Genomic DNA, 24,670 nt, shown 5'->3' on the forward strand with positions numbered 1-24,670 from the left:
CTGCATGGCCTTGAGAGGAATTAACAGGGGACACATTTTATGTGAATAGCAGAAGGTCTCCCCTCTGGAGAGGGGCTTCGATCATTCTAGACTTTTAAGTGGTCTCTGGTTAGGAGTTAGTGCCCATGAGGGAATCTCTCCTGCTTTAGTGCTACTCTGACACTCCTTCTGCCCTCAATGAGTCAATGGTCTAGCATTTGGTGTACATTTTGAACTGCTTTCCCAATGGATATTATTGGTTTATAATAAAGTTATGTGGTCCCAGTTTCAATCCAGTAGCACACATTACAAAAACAAGTATTCTGCAAAGTGTTGTTATTAGCCTATTAATCTCAGGTATTTGCTGTGTTTATTAGAAATGCAGAATCCAGAAGCCCCACTGAAGATCTCCCAAACTAGTCTCTCAGGGATGAGCCTAGGAATCTCCATCTTTGACAAGCTCTCCTTTTGTGCAAACACTGGCTGAGATTGTGAGATCCACATGGGCAGGCATGATATTTGCTCATCACTCTGCCTCTAGTGAAGGACAAAGACAGTCTGGTTTCCTCACCAAGATATCTAGGCAACTAAGGGAAGAAGTTTCCCATACTCTTGAGAATGGGCCTGATAAGCAGTGTTCTCATAGCCTTGAGACTGGGTCTGACAAACTGTTGGGCCTTGAGTGGGCCCACATGAGTAGTATGAAGCTCTGTTGCATACTATCTGTTGGCACTTTGCCAGCTTTGTCTGTGTGTAGTACATAAGGGAGTTAGGGGCTTACCACAGAGAGAGAGGAGACAGGCGCCATGCAGGGAGAGGTGACATTCAGAGACATGTGGCACCATGCGGGGACACACAACTTGCAGTGTGTGTGGATCACCCACCCCTGAATAAAACATGTCAGGCATCCCCACGGCTCCATGAATACTCTTCCATCTGCCCAAATCCTGTGAACCTGTCTGGCCTTGAATGGTCACAACTCATCTAACCAGTGGCACATAGTACACACTTAAGAATTATTTAATCGAATAGCCTACTTTATGCTTCAATAGCATCAATGTCTGAGGCAACAGATCAACCAACACTTCAGAAAAGGTGGGATAGTATGTGGGTTCTGGAGCCTGGCTGCTTCTAACACTTACCAGTGGTTCAATCTTGAGCAAGTTGCTTACCATCTCTGTGCCTAAATTTCCTAATTTGATGAAACGGAGATGACTCTATTACCTACTGGAATTTGGTAATGAGGATTAAGTGAATTAATGCATAATAAGTGCTTAGAATAATGCCAGATGGTAAGAGATCCTGAAATATAAGCCATGTAATTGTTGTTGCATATTCTACATATTCTTTGTTGTTATCCATTCTAGTACTTTATGCTGTCACATAGTTTTCACAAATGAGAAAAGTAACTTAGTAATGTTTTAGTGACTCACCTAAGTCACAGAGTCTCATAAACATGAACCTGGATTCAAACCCTGGTATTCTGAGGAGCAGGCCAGGGCTCTCTTCTAAACATCACAGCTACTCGTTCCTCTCCTTACTGGTTCTGACATGACCGCCTTTTTATTAAAATAATCATGCTGTTTCCTGAACACTAAAAGAGTTTTGGGGAGGACTTGTTTTCCTATACACATGAGCTGGCCCACGGCAGTCATTTACAAGTTGCTGTCTGGTCATCACTGCTGTGGTATGCAAGGAAAGCAGAAACGAGTTATATTCATTTCTCTAATCTTGGATTTCACAAGCTCAGCAGTACTCACATTTTGGGATGGATAATTTTTTGTTATGGGGACTTTCCTGTGCATATAAAAATGTTTAAAGCATCCTTGTACTTTTCCTATGAGATGCCAGTAGCACCACCACCCACCCCATGTGACAGCCCAAAATGTCTCTGGAGAGGCAGTATCATCCCTCATTGAAACTCTGCTTTAGAATGTTGTATCTTACTGTGCCTCCCCCTTCAAGCACCCCATCTGACATCCTCTTTTGTGTAGCTTCTCAGCTAGCTTTTCATTTAACCTCTAACATACACAGAAGCAATGATCCCTTTCAAAGCATTCTTTCCTGGTGCCTGAAATTCCACCATTAGAAGTTTGAACATCCTTAAAAGATGCAAATCTCTGGGAGAATTGTATGTTATCAGTAACTGAAAATTATAGTGATTTGTTTTTAGTGTATAATTTCTGTGGCAAATAGATAACAGAATAAAAACAGAACATGATTACCTATTTTTCCAACAACACTTAATACAAGCCTTTAATACATACATGCTTAATAAATATTTGTTGAATGGATAAATAAATGAATGGATTAAAGGAGAAGTGGAGACCTCAAGGATAGACTTTTTCTAATTAATATGAGAGAAAGCATTGTTAAAAGCATGTTTTAAAGAGGAAATCTAGAAATTTTCAAATTAGTGAAAAAATGGGAGCTAGTAGAGAGAGATAGAAGACGGATGGGCAAGTGGGATTGGGATAGAGTTACCAGTTGGAAGAGTTGTCCTTACAAAGATTTTTTTGTGAGTTTCCTTTACTTTTCAGAATAAAAATTATCAATGGGAGAACACAAAATTTTTGCAAATAAAGACAGATTCTAGAAGAAATGTACTGTATAAATCTGCCCCCCTAATTAATTTGTGTGTTATGTGCTTGGAAAGGCCCTAGTTAAACTGATTTATTCTCCTGCATGTAGCATTCATATTTAAGGACTATTTAGTATTGGTCATTGACACCTGCTATTTGTCTTAGATTTTTACCTGGCACTATTTTCAAAGGTTCTATTTCTAAATTACAGATTTCCTTTTAGAAATGACACAGCCCTAATTTTCAAAAGGAGATGCTGTGCAAGCTAAAATGCAAAGGCTGGCTTGTGGATTTATGTTTTATTTTTTAAATTCTGTGCACAACAATAGAACCTCTATGAAAAGTCTCCCAGTTTCTGTGTTAGGTGAGGACATATTGCATTGCCAAAACATTGGTTGTTGAAATTTGGAAATTTTGAAAGCAATTTATGCATTTGTCTGAGACCAGCTACATTTAATATGTTGACAAGGATAAGTTACAAATGACTTGCTTAATAGATCAACTGTGTGAGATGAAATGCAAATGAGTAAATGATGAATACAAGGGTAAATAAGACCCCAGTTCTTTGCCAACAGAAGAAATGGCTAAGCAGATTTTGAGTATACGTTCTGGGCTAATTCAATATCAGATTAATAACATTAATAGTAGAAAGGGTAATCCTTTGTTATTATTGTTTTTAATTTGTAAGATACAGCTAGGTTTAGAGTGTAGTTTGGTAAAGTGTGTTAGGATGTCAGACAAGAGAACTGCTGCTTCCCTGCAGTCCCAGACTTAGTCTTAAAGTACTTCAAAATGTGAGCTCACTATGGCAAGGGGTGAAGTGAATTGAAAGTGACTGCAGTGGCTGCATTCACTCCCTTAAGGAAGTTCTTCCAGTGTGCCAGCTTTGGTGTCCACTGCCTGGGCTTCTATCCTCTAATTGTTAGCTGTTTGATCAGCAATTCACAGCTAATAATGGTCTCTAATTTATGAAACTTCTGTAAGGATGAAATAAGGTAGTCCATGTAAAGACTAAGCATAGTCTTTGAATAAGACTTCAGTACATTTTAGCTATAATTCTTCTTATTTTTTGATGACTACATGAAGAAAATATAAAAGTGCAACCCATGTAATGGAAGAAAAGTCAGAAAATGTTCTTAGCTTTAATTTTATTTTAGAAAACCTGCCCTGATCAATCACTGAGATTTGAAAAGCAAGCAAGAAGCAAGCAAGCAAGCAAGCAAGCAAGCAAACAAACAAACAAACATCAGTAGGAGCAGCAACTATAAGAACAGTGATTTAAAAGCTGAAGGCTAGACAGACCACAGTTCATCAAGCTGCAAGGGATGCTCTCATAGTGGGAAGCTGTGCCCACTGCAGGACACTCTGTACTACTGAAATATATGGTACATGGTTTGTTACTCTCTCTCTCTCTAAGACACTTTCACACTTATTCCATTCCCTGTATCTCAGAGCACTGTGGGCAGGAGTGGTCCTAGCATTGAGAAAAGAACATGGGCAACATCTCTGAGATTAGTCATGGCAATGTATGGTGGGAGAAGGGTATGCAATTGGGATAAATGTTTGGTAACTAAATATATTGTTTGATTCTAATTTGGAGCTGGTAGAAATATCTGGGCTTGCATCATGTTCAAAGTTAAGCAATATTACATTGTTGGTTACTAATAAATAGGTGCTGTCATGAGAAAAATGGGAGAAAGCTACTGCTGTCACTTAGGTGCTAACAATTCAGGTGCTAGCTATTGTGGGAAGAGAATGAGCTGGGTGTCACTGGTTCTGCCTTTTAATCTTGAGTTCAGGTACAAGCCAGATGATGCTGAGAAAGTCATAATTTTTCTGGACCTCAGTCAGCTTCCTTGTGCGTAAAGTAAATGCTTCTGACTAAGTTGTCTCTATAGTTCCTTCACAGCCACAGTTTGCTCATTTGAATTCAAGTAATTAGTATGCAGGCACTTGGGAATGTCGAGTGGGAGTGAGGGAAAAAAAGGGAATGAAAGAATCCAAAAGGAACAGAAAATATGGCGACCAGAGAGAGGAAAGAAGGCAAAGGCAAGTTAGCAAGTCAGACACTTGCTCTTGGAGGAAAAGCAAAAGAAATGAGAAAGTTTAGATAGGTTAAATGGAGATTGCTTGAGGAGACTAGAGGGAAGTTTTGAGTGGAGGGAGTGATGTCAAAGGAAAGGGAAAGCAATCATCAGGGAGCATGAGACTGCTACTGCTCCTGCACAGCTTGACTCACCATGCCCTGGACTAGGGACCCCTCTGTGCCAAGAGGTGCATGCCTCTGCTCTAGGCAGTTGCAACTCTATCTATGCAGAGTGAAAAAAAGTAGGTTATTTTCTCTGGTATCTCTTACTTGGTAAATATAGGAAGTATTCAGAATTTTGTTCATCCTGGTGGAGTCCGGTATTCTTAGAAGTTCCTATGCAAGAAGACATCATAATGATGTTCACAGTTGAGCTACAGTTTGTGTTGGCTGCTTTTAACCAAGAATTCTCAGGGAGAATAGAAAATACAAATACTTTTAATTCCTTATTCATATCTGAATGTACATTATGATAGATAAGTCAGTTAAGGGGCCTTCAATAAGGCAGGATTTTATTGTTCCAAAACTCTACAGAATATCTCTGCCAATGTCTCTACATTACACAACTATAAGAACTAACAAGAAATAAAAATGATAACGGTCCTCAGAAGGAATAAAGTCTGTGATATTGAGTTGACATTTATGCAATATCAGAAAAACCTGTGTTCCTGTGAAGTACGAGTGTGTCTATTCCTACCCTGTTACTTATACTGATGCTTGGCATCCAGATGTGAAAATTGCAAACTTCCTAACTGCTAGAATCTTAAGAAGCTTCTAGTACTTCTTAGTTTTTATTTTTCTAATATATTCTGACATATTAATTTTAATTAGCTTTGTTTCAAATGGCATGGATTAGGGAATTGGTCCAAGTCTGAAGACTGGCCATGATAATGACTACCCACACACGGGTCAAGCTTCTTTCACATTTTTTAACAACTAAGATCTCAAGAATGGACATGAGGCTCTGATGCCTCCTACATTTCAAAGAAGTGTGCAGACTGCAGTGATCACTGCCTGTTGAACTAGGGGGAGCCTCTCAGTTTGAAGGAGCTCAGACCCTTGTTTAAAGACTTAGCAGGGCACACCACAGCTAAGAGCTTTTTTCTCTTAAGACTCAGGTTCTTTGATTCACTACTACTTCTGTGTCTGGGATCTCTTTTTTATGAATCACTGATCAAAGTAAACTTCTAGTACCTACCGTATGGTGATGGCTCATTGAGATAATTTTGTAAATTTCTGTTATGTTACATTGGCTGCCTGGAAATACTTTAACTATTCAGCTAATAAATAAGATTAGTTCATTCTAATCTTATTTAATCTGAATTGAGTGAATTCATTCACTTAATTTAAAAAGTCAAAGAAATGACTTTATATTATAGTTCAATTGCCTACAAGCAAAAAGAACTTAGAGGTATATATCCCATTACGAAGACAGAATTGGCTAGCAGGTACAGATCCATGTTTGTAAAAGTTGTGTGTTGCCAAACTTTCTAGAAAACTGGAGCATCGGGGCAGGAAGTTCCATAATAAGCTCCAGGACTTTTGAAGATGCCATAGCTACAACTACTGACAAACTATCTTGATGGACTGGATTTTTATTTCCAAAGTTCACTCTCACTCTGTAATACACTATACATTTTCAGCCTTTGCATTACCTCCCAGTGGAGTAGGTGGGGTGTACATCCCCACCCCACTGACTTCAGGGTTGGTGATGTGACTTTTGGCTGATGAAATGTTAGCAGATGTTACATGAACTGAGGTTCAAAATATGTTTGCATGGTTAGGTGTGGTTTCTTGTCCTTCTGCCACTGAGCTGAGAAGACCGTGATCTGGGAAGTCACTGGTCCCAGGACAAGAAACATGTATAGCAGTCTTGAAACTGAACTTTCAGTCTGATGCAGCCCATTCTGACTAATGTGAAGACTCAAGAGAGAAATAAGTGTGGGTTGTTATTAGCTACTGAGATTTTGGGGGTTGCGTGTTAGATAGCATTAGTGTAGAACTCTGGCCTGTATTTCTTGAGCATCATTTTCCTTTGTGAATTCAGTTTCCTATGAAGTTTGTAATTAATATTGGATACATCTAAAGAGATTTGGTTATCTCTGCAAGATCTTATAAAACCAAAGCTCTTGGAGGTAGGATTGTTGTTTCTTTGGGAAGTATCCCTATGTTAAGTTGACCTTGTGAAAAGGCAAGACAGATTACTGAACTATTTCTTTTTTTCCCTTACACACACACACATTTTTAATGATATAACCATTTCTGAGGTAGTGCCTGAAATGTTGATTTATAAATATAGTTTAAGTTCAGTTATGTTACAAACCTAAGTTCTAAGGATGTGGACATGACACTTTTAATCTTTTTTCAGGATCTAAAAAGGCCAAACTGGAGAATATAATGTAATTTCTCACCCTGGAACACCTTGCTGCCTCTATATTGTCTGCATCCCTCCAGCATTGTTAACAATTTTTTTAGCCAAGGACATTAACTATACTGGCAGGGTAAGCTCAGTCCATTTACTGGGACAGCTCTGGCAAATGCTGGCCTTATGTTAAGCAGCTCCAGCTTCTACCAGAAGGTGGAGCGATAGAGTTAGTTTTGCTCCAGCAGAGCCAATCAACTCTCATTCCCTACCAAATGACTGTCTTCCCATAACCACCTTTCAATTGACTCAGTACTTTGGCCCAGTGATTAGGCTGTATGTTTGGCTGAGCCTTTTGGTTTCCATATGGAATTTGACTACGTACCTGATGGTGAACTTAATTGGAACTAAGTTATCCTGCCTAGTTTTTTTAAACCCTCTTCTTTCCAGGAACTAGACTTTTTCCTCCATACCTACAGATAGACACAGTCTAGTCTACATGCATTTAACCCCATAAATAGAACCCTATCCACCTGACTCTTGGTATTAGCCCGTGACTATGCCTGTGCATGTGCTTGGGTTCTCTACATTTTAGAGGGGACCTCCTCTCATGTGAGTGAGTTTTTTGGTCACGCATTGGATATCTTATATTGAGTTACTGTGCTGCTATTAAATGCCAATCTTATGAGCACCAACCTCAGTCTGCTTCCTCTAGATCAGGACTTCATTCTCTTACCCAGCAAATCCAAATTGCTGACATTTTCTTGATTCACGTTTATAGAATATGATTTTTGTTTTCTTGATCTACTTTTAATAGAAAAATCCTCTCATGTAATACTTTGCTAGGACTACCATGGCATAATAACACAGACTGTGTGGCTTAAACAACAGCAATTTATTTTCTCACAACTCTGGACGCTAGAGGTCAAAGTTCAAGCTGTTGGCATATTCCTTCTGAGGTCTCCCTTACTGGGGTGCAGATAGCTGCCTTCTCACTGTGTCTTCATATAGTTGTTTCTGTCTGTATAGTCTGTGTCCTAATCTCTCATTCTTATAAGGACACTAATCATCCTTGAGTAAGGCCTACCCTAATGACTCTATTTTAATTTAATCAACTCTTTGAAAGTCCTATCTCCAAATACAGACATATTTAAAGGTGCTGAGGGTTCAAGTTTCAACAAATTAATTTTGGAGACATACAATTCAGCCCAATACATCTCATTTTTCCAGATGAAAAGAATCTTTATTTCTTGGTATTTAATTATCTGTTTTGAAGTATTGCACTTGGACTTCAAATAATGGTTATGTGATATGTAGTTTAATCTTTGATTCTCTAAGATGCCAACAAGAAGAGGAACCCTAATCATCTAATTCCAATGATGGGTGTTGTGTCCTGAATACTTAATCTGAAGAAATTGTAGAATTGTTACAACTGGATTATCACTGCATAGCAAATATATAGATAAAATCACCTAGTAAGAAGTGATTTATTTTTATATTTATTTATTATAATTGTTGTTCAAGCACACTTACCTGTCTTTTACTCCCATCCCAGCCCAACCCCCAGCCCTCCCCACCTCCCTCCCATTTCTGTCACCCCCTAGTTTTTGTCCATGTGTCCTTTATACTTGTTCCTGCAAACCCTTCCCCTTTTTCCCTGAAATTCTCTTCTTTCCCCTCTGGTCTCTGTCAGCCTGTTCTCTATTTAAGTGTCAGTGATTTAAATTATGTGTGGTCCATTGCTAAATAATTCAGAAATGGCTAGGCAAGGAACAGCAGAATGATAAATGCTAGTATGGCTGGTCAGAGTCTCTTAGCCACAGTATTAATTACAGGGAATAATCAGTCACTCTCTTCAAGCCTTTCACTCATTTCCAAGCAGAGGCTACGAGTCTTCAGGATGTGAAATTTCTCCCTCAGTCTCCCATCTCCTCACTAAAATCTTTCTATTTATACCTGTTCCTTCACATTTGCTTGGAGTTCCACTTTTTCATACTTCCTATGTACCTTGCTTTCTTATCCCCTCTTTTCCAAATTCTCAGATTCTTTCTCTTCCTAAACTACTTCCTATCCATTTTTATACCTGAGGAGGTCTTGCTCATTTGCCAATTTTGCTGCATAAAAATTCACTCAAAATTCAGTGACTTAAAACAACAGCATTTATTTAGTGAGCAAGTCTGTAAGTAGGTGATCTAGGCTGGGTTCATCTGAACAATTCTCTGGTGACAGATGGACTCACTCACAAACACCTGGTAATAACCTGGGGAACCCCATTCTCATCCCTTTTGCCTCAATTCATTACCACGTGGTGTCCAAACCCCACCTTTCCTCAAGTCTCAATAAACTGATAACAATGACCTACTTAATTACTAAAACCAATGTTACTAATTGTGGCCATTGTCTTCATGAAATAATATTTTCCCTATTGGCTTCCAAGAGTTCTTTACTACCTTAATTTAATTTAATTTTTTTAGTCTCCTCTCACGTATTTGACACTTTTCATAATACTAGTACTTCCCAGGTTTCCATACTCAAGCATGTCTTACTCTGTTCTGTTGCTCTAAAAAATTGTCTTCATTCCCATGATGTCAGTTGCCAGCTCTGCTCTCTGAAGCAGAGAGGGTGAGAATACAAGGTATAACGAAAGTTCTGGTATGATGACTGGTAGAGAAATTATGCCTTACTTAAGATAATTTACAGAACCATAATTTAAGAAGAAGATAAGGCAGATAAGCTGGGGACAGGAGTACAAAGAAGTCACCAGTGAAAGAGAAAGACTGATCTTGAACATATGAGAAGAGAACCGGAGATCAAAGAGGCTGGGTAAATAGGACAGGAGAGAAGAGGCAAGCACGGAGGTGAAACGGGTAGAGGGTGCAGAATGTGTGTGGACGACAAAGACAGGCATTGTTCCTTATAGCTGGTATTAACAGGCTTGTTCTATATGGCATGAAGGAGTAGTTTTTTTGAAGATTTTATTTATTTATCTTTAGAGGGGAAGGGAAGAAGAGAGGGAGAGAAACATCAATGCATAGTTGCCTCTCGTGCGTCCCCTGCTGGGAACTGGCCTGCAACCCAGGCATGTGCCCTGACTGGGAATCGAACCACAATCCTCTGGTTCGCAGGCCTGGCTGAGCTATACCAGGCAGGGTGGAGGACTAGTTTTATTTAAAAGACCAGACATATATTTATTCAAGAAATATTTATTAAGCATTTACTCTGTTCCAGGCTCTGTTCTAGAAACTTGAATTAAGTCGGTAAAAGAAAAAGAAAAAAATTGTGTATTATAAATTTTACATTGGAGATGGAAGATGGGGACAGACCATGAACGATTAACATGATACAAAGTGAGAATATCTTAAAAGGTGATAACTGCTATGGGAAAAAATAACATGAAAAAATAATAAGGGTAATCAGTAGTGCAGCAGTATGTTAAAATTTAAAGGGTTAGTGGGATCGCCTCATTGTGAAGGTGACATTTTAGCCAAGAGCCGCATGAGCCACATGGCTGTTGTTGGAAAAGAGCACCCCAGAAAGAAGGAAGAGCTAGTACAAGTGCTTTAAACCTAAGGCCTCAAGGAGTTGGGAGATAAAACTGTAGACAGCATCACAGGGCCCAGGGTACCTACAAATAGTATAGAGAGGCACCCGAAGCTCTCACATACCCCAGAAAGGCATAAGGTAACTTGTCAGTGGATGGGTACCAGGAGAGAGCTTGAGGTTGAAAGGAAAGATGACAGCCATACACAGGAACAAATCAGAGGCCCTGCCAAGGTTCGTGGTGTGGATGCACTATGAGTGGGATCAGAGTCTGGCTGCCACGTCTAAATGTGAGGGAAGCTAAGCCTCAGTGTGGTCCTGTCAGGGCAAAGGCTGCCACCCAGAACACAACTTCTTCACAAGATGATATGTAAATCCTTAAAAAACAAATTATCTTAAGGGACAAAGGAATAAAAGAGAAACCTTGTGTTTAACTGAGTATTTGCTCCAGAAAAACTGAATTTTAAATTAAAAGGAAATGGAGTTCTCTCAAACTGGAAACATCGTGTTTGTTTTCATTTTTATTCTTGGGGAAAAAAACCTGTAACTTGAAAGCCAGCTTAAATTGAGTTATACTTTTTGACACATGAGAAATGTTATACTTGCCATACATATGGTTTATAGATGAAGAGACACTGAGAGTTAATTGAAAAAGTTATTTCAGTTTTTAATCCTTAAAGGTTATATATCAGCTTGTGGATGGTATCATATTTATTCATCTACCTGCTATTTATTAAGTATTTACTAGGTATCTCCCACGTATGAACACTCTGTCTTGGATTACAAGTGAATTATGCAGCTTTGCAAGACACTAACCCTGTTTTTAAGGTGCTGACAATGTACAAAGGTCTGTGTGGAAAAAGTCCAGCCCCTCTAATATAACTAGAACAGTTTGCGTGACATTGATGCAACCTGGTCACTCAGGACAGGGGACTGGAATGAATATGTGTGAACAATGATGGCTTCACTGTGCTAGTCAGTGGGGGTGATAGATGCTTTCGAGTGAGCATGTGAACTGTGTGGCCATTGTATTCAAAATGATTGAGTGAGTAGAACAATGAATGTGCATCAAATTTTGTGTTAAGCTTGAATATTTCTCCACAGAAACTATTCTGATGTTTTAGAAGGCTGCACTATGGGCAACTGGTGACTGGCAGCTTCATCAAGACAATGTGCCTGGTCATGTACCAAGTCTCAGGCAGAGTTTTCTGGCAAAACATCAAATCACCCAGGTGACTCAGTCCCTCTACAGCCCAGATTTGGTGCCCTGTGACTTCTGGCTTTATCCAAAACTAAAATCACCTTTGAAAGGGAAGAGATTTCAAACAATCAATGAGATTCAGGAAAATATGGCAGGGCAGCTGATGGCAATTGAGAGAAGTGTGTTAGATCCCAAAGTGCCTAGTTTCAAAAGGACTGAAGCATCATTGTTCTATGTACAGGGTTACTTATATGATGTAGCTTCTTTAGTAAATGTATTTTTCATGTTATGTGGCCAGATACTTTCTAGACAGAACTTTACAATATAAAGATTTTTATTATTGGAAACATATTAAATAGTTTTTGAAATTTTGCTTTTAGAGGGGCAGAAATAGATTTAAAGGTAAAATTTTTTTTTAGAAATTTAAGAAAAATTTAGTGAAAAGTGCAGAAAGTTCCCATAAACCCCCTTATCTAGTCCCCAATTTGTCCTGTTATTAACATCTTGTATTAGTATGGTTATATATATTTTCAAATTTATGAGCTAATACTGATACATGATAATGAAACAAAGCCCATTAGGGTTCACTCTACAGGTTATGTATTCTCTAAAGTTTGACAAATGCATAATAACAGAACTGTTTCTCTGCCCTAAAAGTCCTCTGTGCTCTGTCTATTCATTCTATTCCTCCGTCTCTACCTCTAATCTCTGGCAACCACTGATATTTTTACTGTTGCCCCAGCTTTGCCTTTTCTACAATGTCATAGAGTTGGAATCATACAGTATGTAGCCTGTTCAGACTGGCTTCTTTCACTTGGTAATATGCATTTAAGGTTTCTCATCCCATTTCATGGTTTGACAGCTCAATTTTTTTGGCCAAACAATACTCTATTGTATGTATGTATCACAGTTTATCTATTCACTTATATTGAAAGACAACTTTGACACATTTTTAAATTTAGTTTTTTTGCTCTATGATTGAATTTTTTTTCTTAATTAAATTTCTTCCTATGTTTTAACTGAAGAAGCACTGATACAATGCTGTATTAAAACTTGTTTGATTGCAAGCAGCAGAAGCCCAAATTGAGTCAATTTGAGTAAATAGCCTATTTTACCCTAAGGGTGCAGTGATAATACATGGTAATACATGGAGCCAGAGCAGAGGGAGAGGTGAGCCTTGGAAACAACTAGAAGGCCGTCTCATTTGGTATAAGAGCAGATTATATAAATGTGTGTATGTGTGTGTGTGTATAAGTATATATATAAACTGATCAATCTATATATACATATATAGATAGATTATGCCTGCGTACATACATAACAGAGTCTTTTCAAATTAGTTTTTAATAATTTACAGCTTTAGCCAATGGAAGGAAACTAGTCTGACTTTCTCTTTTGATATCAAATCCAGATTCCTATGAAGACCCCCATTGATCCAGCCCTGGGGCCCTCCTCTAGATCAAAAAATCATGCCATCGAAGCAGGGTCAAGAGAAGACCCCTGTTCTTGCAGTGACCATGTGGAAGAGTTGATTGGGGAGAGATGGATACATGTGGTCAAAAGAAAATAGTGCATCTAAAACAACTTTGAAGTTAAAAAACTGCTATTTTCATCATGAAGGAACATATTATATCCAAGTATCAGAATAGCATCTATTGCAGAAAATAGCTTCACTTGATATGTTTTTGAGATCAATGATTCAGAGTACATGTTTGCTCTTTATTTAGCTTGCTGCTGAAAATGGAGGGTAAGACAAACTATTCAATATTTTTTGAACAAATTTAACTCTCTTCAGTATAAATGCCTGCCTTGGTTTTCCTACACTTAATTTATGAGCTTGCCATTGTAGTTATTTAAAAATGAGTGAAACACAACAAAGATAGTCCACTCATATAGCATCTCAAACGGTTAGTAGCATTCACGAACTAATTAATTTGACAGTTACCGCTAGAAGTATCTGACAAAAAGTGGTAAGCATGCTGTGGTTTTGTGTTTCAATACAGAAGAATAGAATGATGTAAGAATAGTCATTAGCTGTTTATTTAGTATTATTCATCTATTGATTCAGCCAGTGTTTCTTATGAATGTCTGTGAAACTTTTACTTGTTTGAACTCCCTGAGGCATGGCCCCTGTCTTTTGTTATATCCTCAGTATATACTACTGTACTTGCCTTAGAGTAAGGACATAATCAATATCCATTGATTTGAACTGAATTGGGCTGACTGCTGATGGCAAATAAAAGGTGTCTATCAGGACCTCTACCCTATTGGTTGCAGTGGTTATTGAGGGGAAAGTAAGTAACACATGACAGTGATGTGCGTTTTAGTTGAGTACCTACTATGTCCTAAGTCCTTTCACATATTACCTTTAGAACTCACAACTCTTTGTACATACATATGTGTAAGAGCAGAAAAGTTTAAATACCCTGTCCAATGATACTACTAGCTAATAAGTGTCAAAACAGATTCAAAACCACATTCTAACAATTTTGTACTAAAATTTTACTGGCTTAGATGGTGGGTTTGGTTGGCTTGTTTATGTTTTTTATTTAATGCAGTTTTTCTTTCTTTGTATACAGTCAGAAAAATAATGCTATTGATTTTCGATAATGCACATGAACTGTTTTTTTGCTGGGAATATAGTACTCATTAAAATATTCATGATGTCTCATTTGTGACCAGTAGCAAACATTTCAATCTCCAGAGCCAACGGTTCCTTAATTAGCAACCTCTTTCTCTGTGTGACCCTATAGAGCCATTGCTCTATAGGGTTGGGGCCAGTATTTTGCCTCATTAATGCTGTGCTTTACTCAGCTGAGCTCTAGTACATTACAAATTCATTATTCTGTACAGCATCTCTTTGATTTGTGTAACTATCCCCTTCCAGAGTCAAGTATTCCTTCCTAATAGTAATTAGACTCTAGAAACTCAAATGCAAAAAATTTTAAAAAGATATTCTAATATTAAATTATATATTAAAGGTATTTTAAATGTTTTATACATATCCTTCTGTAAAAGCATATCTAGTTAGAAAAACAATAACATTTTTAGAGATGTGACCTTGCAGTTGAAAAAAGAGCTGTCTTACACTAGAAGGGCTTTGAGTTAATTCATTCTATAAGCAGCAAGAGCCTGAGGCCTCTGTGACTAGATTACACAGGATCATTATCATTGTCCTTTGTCAAAATATCTCTTTATCACTCAACTATGTGAGTACTAACAGGACCTGCTGTATTGAGTAATCATTCCCTTTGTTCCCTGCAATCACTACTATTCACTTCCACACTAGCAATGAGATTTTTCTTGATAGAGAAGCCTGAAGCTAAATTTATCCCCTTACTATTGCTTAAGTCTTGTTGAAAATCAGGAGCTCAAATGAGGTTGTATGATCCAAAAGAAAAGAATGAGATCCTTATAATTCAGCATCCTGGAAAACAAATGTTTTTAGACATCAGACATTATCTCTTAAATGTCATTGATACAAAACACCACTAAAGGTCTGCTAAATAATATCCACATTTTTAAATACAGTATATAATTCTTAATGTCACAAGATTAAGAGTAATCTTCATTCTTAGGAAATAGGTTAACTTTGCATCATGATATTTATTGGCTTTGGTTGAGGATTTTGAAGTCTGGTACCTTTGACCTGACAGATGCACTGCAATCTTAATGTAATTATCAAATTGTGCATGAAAAATCCAAGTGCTAGGACAAGTGAGTCTGGAAAAAATTTAAACTTGAGATTTTCATTAAAATTATTATACCTATGTTAATATTTGAGATAGTATGAATATTTCAAAGGAAGACCAGAAATATTATTACAAGCTGAATTTTTTAACATAAATTAATGGAGAGTTAAAGAAATAATATTCTAAAAATAGACCAAGAATAAGCTGAGGAAATTTTGAAAAAGAACAGCCCACTAAATAATGAGTTTTCTTTATAGTCATATTTTTATTATTGAGTTTTTTAAATAAAAAATAAATATGTGAAAGGTTAGAAAAGACAAAATATTTTCATATGTAAAAACAACTGATTTTCATTTTAAAACATTCATGCTTAAATATATCAATAGATAGCCTCATATGAGATGCACTATAAAAAGAAATTTATTTTTACCACTTTGGGAGATTTTTAAACTAAAGGACTTTGCTATCAATTGTCTCATCTCCATGTTTTGCTAATGCTTTCTCTGTGCCCTTAATTATGGTTCCCCAGTCTCACCTTCCACCATGACCTTCCTTCAATCCCTCTTTGTACTTAAGTGTGCCTGGCACCAGGGTGCAGATATTCTACAGGCCAGGCTGAAAAGTTTCTTAGGGCATCAACTTGATAAATAGCATTTCCATAGATGGCAGGACATGGCCACGCTGAAGAGGGCTGGACATTAATTAACTACTCAATAAATACTAGGTTGAAATTACTAGTTTCTTACATAAATATGGAAAAGCACTCCATGAAATCACCACTCCCTGCCTCCAAAATAAAAGCCAAACACTACTAGGCTTGTATCCCTTACATTCTTGGATAATCCTGGTATGATTTCAGCAAGCCACTATTTTGCTGTATGTCCTCTGAGTGGAGGAAAGCAATTTTTACATGAAGCCTCACTTTAAAAGCATAATCTGAAATACACACTTACCCATTGTTTATTCAACAATCAGACATTGAGTGTTCCAAGTACAAAAACAAGTGCTAGGATCATAAAGAAAATTGAGGAATAAAACATTAGTCTAAGGAAATGCCAGAACTGATCAAGAAAAGAGACAGCATCTATCATAGCCATTTGAGATTGAACATATCAAATTGCATATAGTCTTTGCTTTGGAGTAAATGTTTTATCACTTTAAATTCATATTTTGAAGTATAAATCCCCAATGTGATGGTGTTGGAGGTGGGACATTTGAGAGATAGTTTAGTCATGAGGGTAAAGCTCTCTGAATGGGATTAGTGCACCAGGAGACACTAATAAAAGAGACAGAGTAGAGATAACCTCTCTTCCAGCCACGTGGGGGTACAATGAAACAATGGACATCTGCAGCTGTTAGAAGGGCTCTCACCAGACGCAGGATATGCTGGTGTTTTGATCTTGGACTTTCTGGTCTCCAGAACTCTGAGAAGGCCACCCAGTTTATGACATTCTTGATATAGCAGCCCTAACTAATTATGAAAGCCTTTGGGTTCATAGTTCATTTACACGTGGCTGATTGTGTAAAGGAATCAAAGAATTGATTTCTTTATGGAGAGTTCATTTGCTCAGGAGTAAATACATAGGGCCTTGCCTGTGTGACTCAGTTGGTCAGGCACTGTTCCATAAACCAAAAGGTTGATGGTTGGATTCCAAGTCAGGGCACATGTCTGAGTTGTGGGTGCAGAAGGCAACAAATCATTGTTTCTCTCTCACACTGATGTTTCTCACCCTCTCTGTCTTCCTCCCTTCTCTCCTCTATAAAATCAGAAGAAAATATTTAAAAGATAAATAATGCATAGGAACAAAAGGAACCCAAGGAAATAAATAGTGAGGAATTTCTGAGGAATATGTATTGTAATTCACTTATTTTTTAAAAATTTTATTTAGTTATTTTTCAAGTACAGTTTTCTGTCTATTTCTCCCATCCCAGCCCACCCTGCCCCGTGTTCCCCACCTCCCTCCTATTTCCACCCCCCTTAGTTCTTGTCCCTGTGTCCTTCATACTTGTTCCTCAAAATCCCTCCCCTTTTTTTCCCCTTAAATTCCCTCCCCTCTCCCCTCTGGTCACTGTCCCCTTGTTCTCTATTTCAGTGTCTTTGTTTTTATTCTGCTTGCTTCTTTGTTTTGTTGTTTAGCTTCCTGTTAAAGGTGAGATCATATGGTATTTGTCTTTCAACACCTGGCCTGTTTCACTCAGCATAATGCTTTCCAGTTCCATCCATGTTGTTGCAATGGGTAGTAGCTCCTTCTTTCTCTCTGCTGCATAGAATTCCATTGTGTAAATGTACCACAATTTTTTGATCCATTCATTTACTGATGGGCACCTAGGTTGCTTCCAAGTCTTGGCTATTGTAGATTGTGCTGCTGTGAAGTGTCTGTTCAAGTCCTTTTCCCATTTTTTAATTGGGTTAGTTACTTATTAATTCAATAAATGTTTATTGAATCATGTGTCAGACATTGCTTGATTTACATAACAATGAACTATGTAAAAATAGTGTTTCTTGTGAGAGAGTCAAGCAAAAAAATCCCCAAATACAAGCCAAAAAGTTGGCAAATTATTGCATTTAAAAAACCCAAGTTCTAGTAAAAAAAACAAATATGAGATTTATGTGTTGGGTGATAAGCAAAATGAGGGAAGATCCTTCTGTCTATTTTGTTCACAAGGTATATCTACAAGAGCAAAAACAGCATTTGAACCCAGAAGCTGCAAAAATAAAATATTTGTTTCATAAATCTGGCAAATACCAGAAAGAGCAGGTATGAATTAATGAGAATCAGAGATGTAGGTATGAATTTCCTATTGCTGCTATAAATTTCCTATTGCTGAGATTACCACAAACAGTGATTTAAGTAAAACAATACAAACTTATATCATAGTTCATTTGCTCAGGAGTAAAAAACAGGTCTCACTAAGATAAAATCAAGGTGTCAGCAGCCCTTCTGGAGTCTTTATGGAGAGTCCATTTTCTTCCTCCCCCTTCCTTTTTTTTTCTAGCTTCTAGGCAATCAAGTACCTTGGGTCCTTGTCTACTTTCTTTCTTTCTATCTCTGGTTCTCTCTTCTATAGGCAGAGATTTGTCTTCCAATTCTAAAGACTCTTGTGATTACATTGGGTACCGGGATAACCAAGGATTATCTTTTTATTTTAATTAAGATGATTAGCAGCTTTAGTCTATCTATAGTCATAGTCCTTCTTTGCCACGTAATAACATTCCTCATCTGGGAATGAGGAGGCACACACCTTTTGGTGGCCATTGTTCTACATACTGCAGTTTTCACTGAGTAGTGATATTGAGGGGCTAAGACCTGAAAGATGAAAGTAGCTAGTCATATAAGAGCAGTGTGTTTGTGTGCATGTGTGTATACATGCTTATAGCTTATATATCTCTATTAGAGTATATATATATAGATATAGATATATGTATAGAGTGTATATATATACACACACACATACACACAAACACACACACACTAGTAGATAGTGGTTCGAGGGCTAGAGAGAGAAGAGAGCCTTTTAATATAGACTGTGGGAAAGAATTTGGATTTTATTGTAGGTGCACTTGGAAGCTATTGAACTTAAATTAAGCAAAAGAATGATTTAATTTCTAAGATGTCATCCCCTGAAGAAGTGTAAGAAAAGGGATGAATCTGATCAGGAAAAGCATATATATTTTTCTACTGTAATAAGCTAGAAGTGTGATGGTTGCACTTACAGGGGAGGGGAACTGGGATTAGGTTATGGGTTTGAGGGACTCACAAATCTGCTTGGGGCAGTCTTGGGCTCAGTCACCCTGGTCAGTTGCACATCTGGTCAGGAGAGAAGAATGAGGTAGCCAGTGTGGGTGGAAGGAGCCTGAGCAGAGGACAATTGTCTTTTCTGTGGATACATTCTTTATAGGTGAGTCTTCTCCAGAGTTTTAGAAAAGGTGAGGAAGTTTTTATAGAAAGATCTGTCTCTGCATCTGCTTTTGGCTTCCATATTCCAAAGGGGATAAAAGAAGAATTGGGTCAAGAGAGTTAAGATTCCAGAACCTGAAAAGCAGATACAGTGGCATCTAGAGGTAGGCAAATTTGTCAAACTGGTGATTTTTCGGAGTCTGTTACTCAAAAGTTATATGGACTAGGAGAACTTAAATGAGAAAGTGAACCTAGAAAATTCTCTCTCAGAACTTTTTTTTAACAAAGAAAGAAACACATTTTGTTTTGTTTAATTACTATCCATGAAACCCTAATGCCATGAGGAAAAGGTTAAGAGGAACTTTTCTTTATTTCCTCATTACTGGGAGCGATCTTGGAGGACTGCGAGTGGTATTGTCAGTGTGTTCTGAGGGGCCCAGTGCAGCCCCAGGCCCCTTGGGAGGTTTGGTCAATGCTGTAGCTGTGGATGACATTGGCATTTGTTTAATCAATTTTAATCATCATCATCTTCATCCTGCATTATTCATTAAAATGCATGGAGGTAAAGCAGTTTATCAGTGAGGGAGTACATATGGTACTCTGTACTGTGTTGTGTTTTTAAGGGATTACTGTGGAGACTGAGGATAACTGATATCACCAAAACCTTTGGCTATTGAGATATCCAAAGCTCTTCGCCAAGGCAAGTGTGGCTCAGAACACTGACTTGGCAGAAACTCGCTCACAAACAGATGCTCATTTGAATGCTAATTAAAATTTATAAACCAGATGCAATTTTTTGGATACACACTTTGATCAGTTATTTGTTAAATATCTTCCAAATTCATCCACCAATAACAGATTAAAACTAAAAAGGATTTACTGTTTTAAAAGGAAAGTATAATTTTGTATGTGCTGGAAGGAGGGCAAAGTGCAAGAGTCTCCTGCACTGAAATATTCATCATGGGATAATTAGGAACAAAACAAAACTCCATGTGTCGACACTGCAGACATTTGGTGTCAACAGTTTTAAATGTCATGTCAGCCTGGGAACTGTAGTTCTACCCATACTCTGTAGGTCTCCGTCTTCATGTGTCACCAGGAAGTCTCTGACCTCAATGGGAGAAGAGTTTTGGGGTCTACTTTCTTGGTGTCTTTATAGCTTCATTCCAATCAGTTAGCATTCTTGGAGGAAACCCAATGCAGAGAGAGAAATATCAGGATTCTCATAATAGAGGGAACAAACCATTGGCAACAGACAATGCACAAAGCTGAGTGAGTAGAAATCGCTCTAGAAGAAATTGGTGAGAGCGTTTAGGACAGAGTTGGGACCTGCAGATGGAAGGAGAGAACTTGGAGCAACTGGAGCCTCTCTTTACACTGCCTAGGTCCATGGGTGATTGGGGCCTCCAAGCGGAGTTGGAGGGACCAAGGAAACCTTAGTTCATTTGGCTTAGCTGACATGGGCTTGGGATTGGCAGTAGAAAAGCACATTTTTCTTTGTTACTCTCCTTGACTCATTTCCCTTTCTTTCAATACTTTTTGGTATTCTTTATTTTAAAATAAGTAGGAAGTTACCATCTCAGTAGGGCTTGCAGGCAAAGATAGAAAATGGTCATTAACTGTGGTCATTAAAAATAATGAATGTCATTGCCCTGGCTGGTGTGCTCAGTGGATTGAGCGCGGGCCTGCAAACCACATGATTGCAGTTTGATTCCCAGTCAGGGCACATGCCTGGGCTGCAGGCCAGTTCCCAGCAGGGGACACATGAGAGGCAACCATACATTGATATTTCTCTCCTTCTCTCCTTCCCTTCCTCTCTCTAAAATAAATAAAATCTTAACAAAAATCATGAATGTCATTGAGATTTTCATATAATGCAGGAAATAGGGAAAAAATAAAACTGCCAGAGATAAAAATCCTGCTTAGAAAGGTATATGGGGGTAGTAAAGACTTAAAGTAATCATTTTAATTATTGTGTCCACTGCGAAGTCTAGCTAAGTAACAACCCTAGAACTCTTTCTCTTTAACCTAGTTATAAGGTATCTTATAATTTTTAAATGTATTAAATCAGCAAATATTTGAGCTTCAGACACTGTGCTTTGGTGCTACCTGCAGAGTAAACAAGAGGTGTATGGACCCGCCCCTCACAGGTGGCACTTCTCAGCCCAGCTCGAGGAGAGGGCTGCCTCTGAACTTCATTCTAGAAAGAAAATTTCACTGTGTGAACTCTGAGACAATATAGATTTTACTGACCTCGAGTAAGGAATTTTTCATGGAATCAAATTATTGTTAGATCTAGAAGTGCCCTTAATTCAATGCAACATCCCAAGGTATGCATCCATAATTACAGAGTCAACTTCAGAAGCATGTAGATCATGATGCAAAGTGTGTGTGTGGGTGTATTTTTTGTTTGAGAGACATGTGTTTACTTTAAACTGTCATCCAAAATACTTTAAAATATACTCTTTTTCCAGAATGAGAGAAATCTCTTTTATTAGCATTTTATTATTAATACAATAATAATTGTCTTTAAGTATATAAGAACACATTAAAGACAACATAATAAATGAGCATAGTGGCAAGATTTAAAATGATAAAAGTGTATATAAGTATTAATTGGAAAATTTGTATTATAATTAAAAGAATGTTAAACTATATATTCATTTATTCAATAACTCTGGGTACTTGATATTTACTAGGTAAGGGGAGTATGCAAATAGAAAAACATAATCTTTGTTCTCAAGAAGCTCACTGATTAGCGGAAGGCAGATTTTTAAGTGAGAATGTGTAATATACTGTGCAAATGTCACAATAGAGTCTTTATGGGTTCTTCAAAGAGAGGGTCTGCACCATGACTAAAAAGTTCAGGGAAGGCTTTTCAGAAAAGGTAATAATAGATTCAAGACATTAAGAATGAGTAGAGATTTGCTTACTAAATAATTAGGGGGAAAACCCTTGGGACAGAACTCAAAGATTCCGTGAAGAGTATGGAATGTTGGGAAATCAAGAATGGCATGCTAAATAAGGAGCCAAGTACCTTAGAGTAGTCAATGAGACTGGGTACACAGATAGCTTTATGTAATATGTCAGCATTTTGATTTAATCCTTGAGAAAAAAATTAGGCCAGGTAATAAGAAAATCCAATATTCAATTCAAAATGATCTTTCTGATGGCAGAATGAAAAGAAAGGTTTTGAAGGGTGTGAGTTAGTGTCCTTTTTACAGCTGTGACAGATTGCCACAAACTTAGTGGTATAAAATAACACAAATTTCTAGTTCTGGAGGTCCAGATCCCTAAAATTAAAGTGTTTTTGCAAGGCTGTGCTCCACCTGGAGGCTTTAAGAGGGGAATCAGTTCCCTGGCCTTTTCCAGTTTCTAGAGACTGCTTGCATTACTTGACTCAGACCCCTCTGTCTTCAAAGCTGGCAGTGTAACATTTTCATAGCATCTTCAAATATCTTCTCTTTCTTTCTCCACACTTATTCTATCTAGAGCCCAGGTGGATACTTTAGAATTTAGGATAATATTTTCATCTCAAAATTCTTAATTTAATTACACCTGCAAAGTGCCTTTTCCCATGTAAAGTAACATATTCACAGTCTCTAGAAATTAGGATATGGACAACATTATGGCTTCATTTTCTCTCTACTGCAAGGGGGGAGCAGAAAAATAAAATAGGAAAATCTTTAGGAGAGAATTTCTCTAATTCAGGTAAGCAATGATGAAGACTTATATGAGGTAAAGGACAAGCAATTTCACTCCTAGATATTAACCAATAGAAAAAAATTCAGGTCTACAAAACAACTTATAAAATGCACCTAGCAGCTTATAATTTTAATTTAAAAACAATCCAAGTATCCATCAACGGGAGGTTGAATAAAGAAAGTTGTGTTATATTCATGCAGTGGAGCACTATCGAACAAAAGGAACAAATATCTAATACTAGCAGAATGGATGAATCTCAAAAACATTATGCCAAATGAAAGAACTCAGGAAGAAAGAAACACTATATGATTCCAGGTGTTTGGAGTTCTAGAACAGTTGAAGCTAATTTGTAGTGAGGAAAATCAGGAGAGTGGTTGTTTCAAGAACAAGACTGAGGGTGAGATACCTGAAAGGGTCATGAGGTAACCACATGGGATGACAGAAGTTTTCTGTATCTTTTTTTTCTAAATGTTTCTTACATGGTTTGTTTCTTCAGTCACGGTCCAAAGGGCTCTGAGAAGCTGTAGGAACATGCAGGTGCAGACTCAAGGCCTGGCTTTCTCTCCAACATTGTGGAGAGGGACTGTACATCACAGGGCAGAGCCCTATGCTTCCCTATGCCACCTGGACAGAGCCCAGGGAGAGTGACCTCCTGGGGTATCCACATTGGTAATTTTCCATATCTTGATTGGGTGAACATTACTTGGGATTTAGTGTATATTCACATGCATTAAACTGCACTCAGAACCTGAGCATTTTGTTGTTTATGAATTACACATCAATTAAAAATATATTAAAATATGGTACTAGCAGTGGGCATAGAAAGAAAGAGGAACTACTTTGAATATAAAATTGACAATAATTTGTAAATTGTTCAATGCCAATTGAAGAAGAAAGAGAAAAAAGAGAAATGAACAAAGACAAATTTCCAAACATTAAGTAAACAGTCATCCAGTGTGCTGTTGAGACATAAATTTGTTTTATCAACGCTATGAAAATAAGACACAAAGTGTTGACTGACTTATAAAATAATAAAAATAAAACATACTTTAGAATTTATTTCATAATCTATTTGTTATTTAATTCAAAGGACTAAATGTTAGCTATTAACTTCAGATGGGGGCAGTCACCGAGATTTGGATCCCTTGTGTGAAAAATTGGGCTGATGGTATTTAAGTCTATTTGCTAAGTGGGAAAACATATATGTTTAACATAACTGTCCTGTATTTCAGGACAGGTTTATGGGCAAAGAAATACAGCAATTAGTGTTGTTTACTCAGAACATGAACAGAAGATATGTCTTGAACTTTCCAGAGCCTTTGCTTGGTGTGAACCTTAGCGCAGTCATTACTACATTCAAACTGACCCAAGGAATGGTTAAATTCAGTTAAGCTGCTTATTATTTTAAAAAGATGCTCTTATACTCAGTACCATCACTGTGAAGATAAGTATGTTACTTTAGAAAATTTGAACAATTATTTTTGGTGTTTATTTAATATGAACAGACACCATCTGAATCTCTGTTACGATAATTCTGTTGGTTGTCTAACTCCAAGTTTCTTTTCTTTGCCCTGTCCTTTTCTCTTCTTTCTCCTCTTCTGTCTTCTGTTTGGGGCTCCTACTT

The 24,670-nt window shown here is 37.5% G+C and overlaps 1 non-coding gene across 1 annotated transcript; it reads right to left on the bottom strand.

Annotated features, from left to right (window-relative positions):
• Nucleotides 1-23,512: 23,512 nt before the first annotated feature.
• Nucleotides 23,513-23,716, bottom strand: LOC119045673 (small nucleolar RNA SNORA73 family). Its single transcript, XR_005081842.2, has one exon. It is a non-coding gene; the product is annotated as a small nucleolar RNA SNORA73 family (small nucleolar RNA).
• Nucleotides 23,717-24,670: the final 954 nt, after the last annotated feature.

Source organism: Artibeus jamaicensis, unplaced genomic scaffold (genome assembly GCF_021234435.1).
Source record: "Artibeus jamaicensis isolate MK-2021 breed Jamaican fruit bat unplaced genomic scaffold, CSHL_Jam_final contig_452, whole genome shotgun sequence".
Taxonomy (NCBI): Eukaryota; Metazoa; Chordata; class Mammalia; order Chiroptera; family Phyllostomidae; genus Artibeus; species Artibeus jamaicensis.